The sequence below is a fragment of the Labrus bergylta genome, chromosome 7 (assembly GCF_963930695.1).
Source record: "Labrus bergylta chromosome 7, fLabBer1.1, whole genome shotgun sequence".
Taxonomy (NCBI): domain Eukaryota; kingdom Metazoa; phylum Chordata; class Actinopteri; order Labriformes; family Labridae; genus Labrus; species Labrus bergylta.
In genome coordinates, this window is record NC_089201.1 from 26,605,720 (window position 1) to 26,617,854 (window position 12,135).

A 12,135-nucleotide genomic window follows, 5' to 3' on the forward strand; every position below is an offset into this window, starting at 1 on the left:
TCATCCGTCCATCCATCTATCTTGTGATTGTACTCAATAAACGGTAAAATGGCATTTGGATCCATGTGTTTGAGTGTTCACACCAGCTAGAGGTTCAATGGCCTCTCTAATACTAGTTACATTTAGTGATAGTTTGGATAGTTTCTCTTTCATGAGCTTCCTTATCTGGCTCAGACTCTATACAGTGAATCCATAATGACATCACATGCTCGATATCGTATTTATCCATCTCTCATTATTTACCCAGGTTTCTGTGTAGCCATTCTTTTAGCCACCTCTAAATACCTATAGTTGAGTCTATAGACCAATCACAGACTGTGTTCCTAACATTCAACCAACCAGATGCCCTGTCACAAATGTGAGTCATTATGGATCTCCACGAGTGATTGCACAGTGATACAGTAAACCCCATCTGAGTTTTTGGGATTTTCATATCCAGCTTCTTGTAATTTGCACAATCTGTGTTACTCCTGGAAATGATTAATTCAATTAAAGAGCCAGAGGAAGGATTCCTGTTCTCTAATGTGCAAATAATGACCTCTGACCCCGAACACATAAAGTAACACATAAAGTATAATCATGCTTCGTTAAGATGTTCATTTGTGAATCTGTTTTTTAAACAGGTATATCCTGTAACCATTTTTATTTGAATCCAACGATCTGCTTCTTTCTCATTGTGTTCAAACTGCATAATGAATGATTTATTGTAAAAGTAAGACTGAAATGTATTCACAGCTAGTTCTGTTGTTCAGATTTGTTTCACTTGCATTTCTTTGTTTCTTTGTTGAACTCAAATCAACGAGAGAGACAATAGCTGCAAACCGTAAATGAGTCCGTGAGGCAGGCATGTCCACCTAAATGCTCCAGTAATTATCGATCAAACTAAACAAACTGATGGAGCTGACTCAAAGTCACCTTGATATAATTCTGGCGATCAATCATTTGGAGTGAACTCTTAGTCATGGCTGGCAGTGCCATTAACATCAGCATGGCATTGTTTGGTGAAGACGACAGGGCTGTTCCGCTGTGATTAACACAATGAAGAATCATATCCTCCTCCTGCCCCGCTGCAGCGTCTATTGTTTCCCATTTAGCTCACTAATCTCTGCTGGATGCTTCGTCTCTGCATTATAACCATCCCCAAAAAAATGTATCAAATGTCGCACAGAGAGTGTTTTTGAGATTATTTGTTTGTGAGATTATAGTGCGTTTGTATTTTTAAGCCTTGCGTTGTGCAGCAATTATATCACAATGAGGAAATCTACCATGGATAATTAGTTAAGAATAAGGTGCAGAGAAGCCAGGAGATTTGCTTAGAGTTTATTTCCCCTTTTTTCAAATAAACCCTCTTCAGATTTTTTTTTTTTTTTGCTTTTATAATCATAATGAACGTCCAAAACAAACTTATATTGAGTGAAATTAGGGTTGGAATAGAACTACTGCACCCAATCAATTAGCATGAATCTGTGCTTCATCTGAACAATTACAGCATGGAACTAAAGATACAGTGTATTGTATATTTATATTTGAGCCAGATATTTTCATATCACTATGAAATATCAGACACAAGAACGACAAAACTGAGATTTAAAAAAATACTGCAGCTCACGAGTCCACAGTGATTTCAGCACATATAAATATCAGTTCCAATGAAGGCTTAGTTTGCTCAAATAATCTATATGGCAATATGTTTTCACTTACTCAGTGCTAATATCTGAATCGATGCAGATGGATAAAAGAACCAATGTGGCTGCAAATGCTGCGTTGGCAGTTTTAAAAGACACAACGCCTATTGAGCAATCAAAACAAGCATAATGGATCAACTCTATCCACCGCCAGCAAAACTGAAAGAACAGATAAGGGCACATTTCAAACTTTTGCTAACATCAGGAAGTTAGGAACTGGTAACAAGTCATGCAACATGCAAGCTTTGTAAAAACAAGGTAGCATAGCGTACTGCAGCAACACGACCAACCTCCTATAGTGTGTGAAGTCCCAGAAAACACTGACTGATGTAACATCCCTCAACTCTGAAACAGGCTAAGAAAGAAATTAAAGCTTTATTGTTGATTTGCAGCAATCAAGAACAGCTGTTGTAGTGAATTCTGTGCAGGAAATGGTTATTATGTTATCTTATCTTATCTTGAGTTTGTGGGAAATACCCTGCCCTAGTCCAAATGTTCTCAAAAGCCAAAGGAATACTTGTGTCAGCTAGAATGGGCTGTTTTTCCAGCTTTTATAGCCCTCTGTAAAGAAAAGGTCCACTATAGCGGCATTACAAAGCTCTGCTATTAAACCAGCTTTATACTTTTACACTGGACCAAACAACAGTGTCACATTTTGCCGTCCCAGATTGCTATTTTGCCTGTAAACAAAAAAGATGAGCACAGCACTGTTTTACCTCTGTAACAAGGAAGTTGAGTACAGCACTTTTTTAGCATCATATGTACATGAAAACATTTGCATCCAATCATGTTTGCCATTGAACACTTGGCTTGAAATAAAGAATGAAATATGTCATCAATGATCATGCTGATTATGAGACCTCTGTTCACGTTGGTACAAACACAAGACCTGGCAGTGTCTTCTATTCATGATCATTACCTTTATCATACACCGCCATCCAATTATAAGCCGTTTCGCTGCCAGTTTTCCCAACAGAAGCGTCTCGTTCAACACCTGGACTGGGACCAGGGAGCAGAACGCTTTTGCCCTTTTGTCTCACACGGACTCTGATTCAGCGGTGAACTATGGGTATCGCAGGGGTTTCTACGTGGTTGGGAGACATATGGCTTAGGCTGGTGTTATGTAACCCTCAACCCTCACCATCTGTCTGCCCGGCCCAGGTGTGCCGAGCCTTCCAGCCACTGACTGCATCCAACAACCACTGGAGCTCTGTCATTCATGGCTTTTTTAATCTCGCCACCATCCCTTCCCCTTGTTCCAATTACCAGACATGCACGTGTACAAATAAGCCATTATTAATAACTGTGGAAACCTTCCACAAATTGGCTTAGCAGAATGAAAGAAGGAAGCACCGGAGAAGCTTCCAGCATTGGACGTGGGAGGGAAGGTTTGATGGGGGATAGTGGTGCCCGGCGTTTGTTGACAGGAGGGCCCAGTGCACAGAGCGGGCTGGGAGTTATTGGAAAATAAATCATAAATCATCTCACCTCACTGACAAGGAGAGGTTCCTCACAGAGCACATCTCCTGTGTGGCCGGTCCGAATGTCTGATCGCCTGCTCCAGTAATACTCATGCTAATAGGGCTCTTAACGAGTATGCACGCACCGCACAACGAATGGATCATTAACGAGCAATGCCAAGACACGGGTGAAGAAGAAAAACTAGCAGAAATAACTTTGACCTCTCGATGAGCGCCAACAAGAGTTCATCCCACAAACCCTCTCTGTTCCCATGAGGCATCAAGGCTCGTTTCCATCCAGAGGTGATTTGGCCAGCAACTCATCCCTTCAGAATATTGTGTTGGGGGGAAGGGAGTTGAAACAATATGTGTGGCTTTACATCCAAAGCACTGACAGCCTTGTAGTCACAGTGCAAATGCAGCAAAACCAACAAATGTATTTGCCTTTACAAACACAGAGCATCCAGTCAGGTGACGGAGCCTTTAGTAAATATTGAGCGGAGGGGTGTCCCAGCAGCTTGGTCTGCAGGTTTTATCTGCAGAGAGAGGAGTACAAAGATGAGCCCCCGTGGGGATTCAGGCAGAGATGGCTGGTGTTTGATCACCCATCAGGTGTCACGGATGTTTCGGCTGGTAAAAACACAGGAGAGGCTGCCGCTCTTGTTTTTGCCAAGCACATCTCTTCAAAGCGCCTCAGCAGCTCTGTAGCTGCTCATTTAAATGGGAAAGTTTTCTTTCAGCTGATAGCGTACGCCGGTGAATCTCCTGTTGACACAGGACATTTTTTTTGTGTGTGAAAACACATCCATGTTGTTGTTTTTTCTGCCTGGTGGTGAGGTGATTAATGACCAATTTTGAGATTCTATCAAAGCGCCTGCACTGCTCTGCAAATCCACCTCTAATTACTACACATTGTTACAAGCACAGGAGAAACTGGATATCACAGGAATGCATATAAAGGGGGGAAAGAATGACTTTTTCTACAACAGATGTATGTTTTTAAATGACTTTACACATCGCTGAATCATTTCTACCTGAAAATCACTTAATTCTTTCCTCCAGAGATTATTTTCATTTTTTTCACCCACCATCTCTCCTTAAACGATGTAAGCTTGCACTCAGCACACACTTGATCAATTTTAATTGCCACAGTTCTCGCCCCTCCAATGAGAACTAGAAAGTTGAAAGTTAAAAGTAGGGGAAAAAAAGACAGAATGAAATGCATTCCCGCGTACTATGATATGGTAAATGTTAGCGCCTGCTGCATTGCACTCCATATCACTTCGCTCCATATGAAAAATAGTTTGCTATTTTGGAACCCCCTGGCAGCCATAGTGGATCACCACAGACCCAGAGCTCATTTATCTTTTGTCAGAGATGAAGCCAAACTAACGCCACCTCCTGAAGCTGCTAAAGAATGAGGAGGGACGTAGGGAGTGTAAAAATAAACCCGGAGCCCAGGTAGCTACACAAAGAAGTCACTCTACAAGTAATGGGTGGCTTCTGAAAGTGGAACTCTTGTTTGGAACTGTCTGTCTGCTTGGAATAGGCGCTGTCTACTGTCCAAGTTTACCCAAGTTACCTTTCCTGGATGTTAATAGATAGAGACGTAATGAGATCGGCTGCATGTAACGGCAAAGTCACCTAAAAAGATAACTGACCAATTCAATTTTGAAGTGCAATTTTAAAAGCGCCTGCAAGTATGATAAGGTTATAAGCCAAAGAAAAGTAAACTTCCATATGTCTCTACCTACAGTATGATAAAGTGCCAGGAGACAAACTCCAGAGTGCTCAAATATCAAATTAATCATCCGTACATGCACTACATCAAAACACAAATACTTCAAATATCTTTCTAAAGGAATAAATGGTATAAAGGTTTGCTATATTCTTCTCGCAGTAGGTAGTCAGAGACTCAAAATAATTATTTTAATGACATAGTAAGATTCTGTTTCTCCTAGACTACTACATCTCAATTATCTTTCACGCTCTCTGATAAATTCCACAACCAATCAATCAATTATATCTTTTCATGCCTCTGAAATTCTGATAATTGAGACATAGAAAGAGAAAAAGAAAATCACAGTAAGAGCAGGATTTTACAGTTTAAAACTCAGTCTGTAACTTTAGAAGCCGTGTTGATTCATGATTTGCTGCAAGGACTCTTAAGCTCAACCACAATAGTTAGAGCAATTGTCTGATTGGATTACAAAAAAGCAAAAAGAAATTGAAACCAATTAACATTGAAAAAGAAAAATACAAATCAGTACAGTGAACAGCATTTGTGTCTCTTTCTCATTCTCACCTCCTCTCTATATCTTACCAGATAAATCACCATCCTCTTACAGCATCAGGGTTATGTACAAGGACCACACCTGCACAGCTCAGTCCACACACACAGTACTTAAAACAACTCTGTTTACAGCCGGGCTATCAGCCACACTCTGCTAAGAAAAAATCTAAAAATCTAACTTGGCTTTGGCTGTTTCCACAGACCTTTGATACTCTGCAAACATATATCCCTGGTGTTGCCATGAATAAGCCAGCTGAAAGAATATTCCTTTACACCTTTTGCTGCCCCAGATAGAATGGTCTGCCAGGAAAAAAAAGACTTAGCCGCCAGCACCAGCCTCCCTTTTGGACTCATCTCTGGTAGAATTCTTCTATTTTAGGTGACAGAAATGCTAACCTAGTGGTAATAGAAACGTGAAAGCACTCCCAAATACATGTTTCAATATAACTATGCTTTTGAGTTTAAGTAGATGAACAATAATGAGGTGAATAATAAACTAAGTTAGAGGAAATAAATTCTCAGAGTATGCCACCGTTACCAGTTTTCTACAAATTATTCATCTACCAATTTGTATAATAAACTTTAAAGTGGCATTTAAAGCAACAAAAGCACACCTTTTTAGGCCTTCTCTTTCAGATCTACACATTCTAAGGTTTGAAGTCATTTATTTTTTCATTGAGGGCAAACACACTACAGATAATTAACACACAAACACTTTGTCCGGTCTCAATTTAACTTGACAGTTAGCGATAAAACCAGAGCCCCGATGAATTGAAACCTAAAGTCCTTTCTAAAAGCTACAAGCTCTGATTCTTCTTATTCTCACTACAGGTTATAAACATCAATGCAATGGCCTTCTTGGGGTTGAAATTCATCTGGATATAACAAATGCACTTGGGGGTGAAACACCAAGAGAAATACTGTCCATCTCCGTATAAATCATTTCCTGCACCACACACATTCCCAGGTCACATGATTAGCCACCCTGTGAATCTTTCCCGCTCTCTACATGATTGAGCAGGTTTGAGGCACAATAGCTGCAGCATATCTCCCTGACAAGGCAATGATAGACCAGCCTGTGTCTTCTCAGAATGAGCCATCTGCGGGTCCCGTCGCGGGTCTGCTTCAGGGACAGTATGACAGTCCTCAGGTATATCTCTCAGCATGGCGCGGGCTGATAGTGTAGTGCTACCGGTGTGATACACTGCTTGGTTACTGTTACAGATGAGTGACCCCGATGCGCGAGACTCACCGTCTATCTCCACCCCTGTCTGTATCTGTGTACCTCGGAGAAGTTCCAAAGCGGAGGGGGAGGCAGACACATTCACCCAGAACCAACACACAGCCAGTGGGCCTGTCATTGCGAGAACACACCATGACTAAATAAAAAGTCCAGCTGTGATTGCCTCTCCATGCCTGATGTGGTCTGATGATGGCTCATCCTTGCCCCGGAGATGAGGACCTGATGAACTGCCAGCAGCCAAACAGCCTTAAATAAGAAATCGACAAACAAATACTGCATATAGGAGACGTAATAGACACATTAGGATGCTTGGACATCTCCTTGCAGGAGGTTAAATCTCTGCCTGTCTTGAAAACACAGAACAATGCCATACCATTTTATCCAAATATTGCCTGGTATCTCTTCTCAGACACAACAGCCAGCCATATTTCCATTGCAGTGTCTGGTTAATTATAAAACTGCTGAAACAGACCATGCATTGTTTCATGTTGCACAGCTATTATCAAAGAAACGTATTATTCTTTCTTGCAGTAAAAAGATTTCATCACATCTGCAGCAGCGCTCGGGAGCCGCTTGACTTTGATCATAACGTGTCTTTTTAATCAAGTTCCATAAAGAGACGTCTTGATTGTCGCAGGCCTTGGCCAGACAGCACTGGGAGACATGTTCTAAGTTTATCTTCAGCAAATGCATCAGCAGTGCTTTAATATTTTTGCTCTATAATGGTCTTCTTTCTCCATTGCACTGGGCCCATTTTGGCATTATTTGCTGCCGGGCATGGCTTCTTAATAGAATCAGAATTCCAATTTGACTCTTCCGCTTAGCAGCCTAAATTTAAGACAGGCTGTCCACAGCTTTGGAAAAGTGGAAGGCAGTAATTTGAGCAGACCCCCAAAGCATTGTCACTGCTACACGGAGCAAAATTCCTGGTAATGTATTTTCCTTTTTCTTTGAAATAATGTTTTAAACGCTCTCACATCCATTCCGGTAGATTAAACTGTATTTTCATGTGTTACGAGGAGTAGTTCATCTGTTGGATCGTCTCCGCCCCCCCCCCCCCCCCCCCCCTGCAGAGTGGTCAAGGTAGAAGGTCAGCAACACAACAGCGGGGCCAGAGTTGGTGGAGATTCAAACATTTGCTCAAGGACACTTCAAAAAGGATGGATGTGATCTGTCATGGGGGCCTGATCTCAGACCTTCTGGATGAAGGACGGCCTAGCGGATGAACAACATCTGACTTCAGAGTATTATAATTCACTCAGTGCAGAGACGTTCAATAAGATGGGGAACATAATAGCAGGGGCATCAATAATAAAATATTAGCTTTAAGGCTACAGACTCAAAGAGGCTGCTAATTGAGTGTATAATTATCCAAACATGAAGGGAGGCAAAGTGGCTCATCAGTGCACTAACAAGCTTGTGACCAGTGGTTTCTTCTTTAAATCAGTCCTCGCACTTGCTCTGGAAGTGACTTCCTACTAATGGTGTTTAAAAGGGGAGCCAAAACATTACAAGTAATGCACATTCATAAAAATTGTATGTGGATGATGTCTTATGAAAGGAAGGAATGAATTCAGTCCTAGTGTTCAGCATTTCCAAGAGTTTCCCCCCCCCCTCACTCACTGATCATTTTAAGATGACATCATACAAATATCTTAACAAATAATTAACCAAGTCAATAAATTGTAATTACACTGATTGTACAATCAGTGATGTGTCTGAAAAAGGCAGTCAGTGTGTGTAATGTGGACGGATAAAGAGGGAGAAAAGAAGTGCGAGATGGCTGCCCAGTCTGCTGGCACTCAGACCCAGCTGGGTTATGGGGGGAGGCAGTGGCTGCCTAATGAGCCTCTTTTACCCCAGAGAGCTCACCCCTCTCCTCCCCCCAGAGTCCCTAATATAAGGATGAAGGACTGCACACACTCCATCACTATCACATATGTTGCTTTTCCAACGCACAGCGGGGGAGCTCATGAAAACACAATCACTGTATAAAAAAGAAAAAAGAAGAAAAATACTTGATAGCCAGTTAGCTCTTCATTTATATTTTGACATTTATGTTGTTATATAAGAGAAATAGTCTATGTCTACAAATGCTGACACCAGAACTCAGATGATTTTTTTTTTTAAATCTCCACACAGCTGTGTTCATGAAACACACCCAGGACAAGGTTCTGGTACACAATAAAAGCCCCATAATGTCATTACTAATGACCACCACCACCACTGTGGCAAAGGTGGATGTGTTTAACAACACTGTGAACACATTTTTCTTGGCAGTTTTAAAATTCACGGCTTGTCCATGAGGTCCGCCTAGCCTTTTGGAGCTTGTAAAATAACCCCTCTTTAATGGCCTTTGCTTTGTGAGGCCAAAGCCATAGTTCAACCTCTGCAGAGGAATACTCCCCAGACAGTTGTAAATTCCAATAAAAAGGTTCATGCCAAAGTGAGCGTGAGTGAGTTATTCTGTTAAGGAGGGTGGTGGGCAGAACTCCAGTGGGCCCTCTTTCCATTACCGCAGCTCCCCCAGCGCCTAATGGTCAAGGCCCGTCTCCGCTGGGTAAATGTTTACCCTAGGATGAGGAAAAAGAAGGGGGCTCACCACAAACAGGAATACAGAGGCCAGCATGGGCACAGAGATAATGAGCTACTATCAGCCTCCCTGCCTCGGCCACAGCCAAAGCTCATTAGAGGCCCGATGATGGGCAGGAGAGTTGAATGCACTCAGTGAAGCTCGTCTCTGCTCCTCCACAGAGAAAACTGCCTTTCGTATTCAAAAAGGAGAGAGGAAGAGAGAGAGCGAGAGAGAAAGAATCAACAGTAAAAATATTTGAACAATCTATTCAAACACCTTGTGGATTGTACTGGAGGCAGGCGGCCAGAGAGCAGTTGTTGAGAATGGGCAATGAAGAGATGGCGAAGACTTGCAGGCGCTTCAGTGTAGGTTTTTTTTTTTTTTTTTTTTTTTTTTTTTCTATTTTGTTGTCATGGCCTGCCAAAATGGCTTTGATTTACTGAGGGACCTATTGATAATTAATTGTATCATCTGTTTCCTCCTCGGCTCGAGCCAAGAAAAAGCGAACCCCCAACTCTTCATCAGAGGCCCGGGCACAATTCATGCCATCAGAGAGGGCGATTGGACCGAAGCTGGCTGTGTGAGCTGTCAGCAGATGGCAACTAAAAACTGAACAACTTCACTCTCGGTCCACGAGAGAACACAGACTCATGGGAACAGAAGTTTGCCAAGGTGGGGGGTTGGAGGGGGAGTGGGGGCAATTAATAGCCAACTTATGAGTCTACCACCCTGGATACTGCTTAGCTAATTAAATAAATGTGAAGGAGGGTTGCTTCTGCATGCCTGGTCTCCTTATTAGACTAGAATTGTGACATGTTTTATTATATCTTAATACACTTAAGATATGTTATTACAGGTTAAGGCTATAATAGTTATGACTGTCCATGTTTCTAATAATTCCTGTCTGCCTGCCGCTTCACACAAACACAGATCTCCCCAATCCACAGAGCCAGCGCTTTCTACAGCAAAGCTACACTACATGGCCATATATGGAACATACTTTTAGCTCAATAATTCATAATCTTGGAGGGATGCTGAATAATTGAAGTGAACTTGGAGGCCTTTCAGCTCAGCGGAGCTTTTGCATGTAGCTGATGGATCTGTGGGATTCAATGCACATTACAGGGAGAGAGGGGGAAATATAGTGCTAAGCTGTGTTTCTGTTTTCACTGCACATTCATTGATCAATTATTCAGCTGGGCCCTCTGACTGTGACCTGCAGTTCTGAGAAGAGGCCCTCCCGAATCCTCTCAGCCCAAGAAAGCAAAGAAAAGGAGCCAGGTTTGTGACAGCATTTGCTTCTGTCATTGTTGCTGCATTTCAGGCTCTAGCCAGCAAAGTGAATCACATAAAACACGTTTTCCAAAGGTCTCTCTGAAACACTCTCATGTTGTTCAGCCCGCTTCAAAATATTACAGTAGCCGTCTTTCATCTTCCTAAGTGAGTCAAAGTGGTGAGGCTGCTTATGAAATGAGCAGCATGGCCACTTCAGGCAACTCTGTTCTTTCCTTGTTCTCCTCTAGTCTGGGGAAAGAGGTGAAAAGAGGAGGCAGGGGGGGGTGGTGGGGGAGAGGAGGTTGCTTTAGGAGAGCTGGGGGGTCCCCCGGCTGAGCGTGCAGCTTCTTTATCACACAGGCCTTCTCATGAGTGCCGGGGTCTTTTAATCAAAGACATTATTTCACAGCAAAAACCCGCCTCGCAGCCAACATGACTGGGAGTGTCTAATTAACACAAAAGAAAAACACAGAGCACGGGCAGAGTCCCTCGTAGCGGCGACCTCCATCACTGCGCCTGAGATCGCCTTACATTCCCTGAGATCGCTTCTTTTTTTTTTTCTTTTTTTTTTCACAGTCTGATGAATGTTTCCACTGTGGCCATTTTAGCATGTTGAGCATAACTCACAGAGCTTTCAAATATCGCAGAGGAGGCGCAGTTTGTTGGAAATTAGTCGCGCTCATTTAAATGCAAAAGAAAATGACTATTATGCACAGTGCATGAGGTGAGGAATGGCGCGGCACACTCTCACTTCACAGGTCTATCCGTAAAGAAAGTACAGAAAGAGCCATCGGACAAACCCAGAGACAGTTTGTTATGCAGAATCAGCCCTGTGGGACTCCATCTGCATTGTTCAAAGCTCAAATAAAGTATGTGTACCTATTGAGGCCAAAAAGACATCCACACTGAATCAGAATAGCCTGATATACAACCGTTTAGAGGTCAAGCTGAGCTTTGTCTGCTATGATTTATGATCCACTTGCTCACCTACAGCTGTAGGGGAGAATACATGTCATATAACATTGCTTTGTTAGAAAAACACAGTTTGATACTGCTTTGATAGATGGATTTGAAGTTGCTCCGGCTTTCTGACACGAGCAGAGTGTGTTTTAGACAGAGGTGTTTAATCTTCATCCTGCCTGGTAGGCTCCTCACGTCCCCTGAGCTCCTTGTTTTCCTGTATTGATTAAAATCTGCCCTATCCACCTTCCTGGTGTAAGAACTCCTTCAAAGAAGGCTCAGTGGGATTATTCACTGAGAAGAAAAAACTTACCCCCAGTCTTTGTTCTACTGGTTGCTCTACCTTGTTCAATGAGGCAAGTCTTTGGGCCAATCATCTGTGGAAAAAACATTAGACGGAAAGTCTTTTGACTTTATTTTCATACTTCAAATCAGTTTATTTATCGCAGTGCTTCATCATAAGACTAGTCCGGAGGAAGCAAACTGCAAACAGAGAGGCCTAAGGTGACCTTCATACGGCGTGCAAGGCTTCTGTGTTATTTCATTCTGACCCTTGAAGCTGCGGTCTGCACAGGGCAAATGAATCAGGGATTGAAACAAGGGATTAGTCTGGAAATGAGCCCTGCCCTACTGTATCTTCAAAC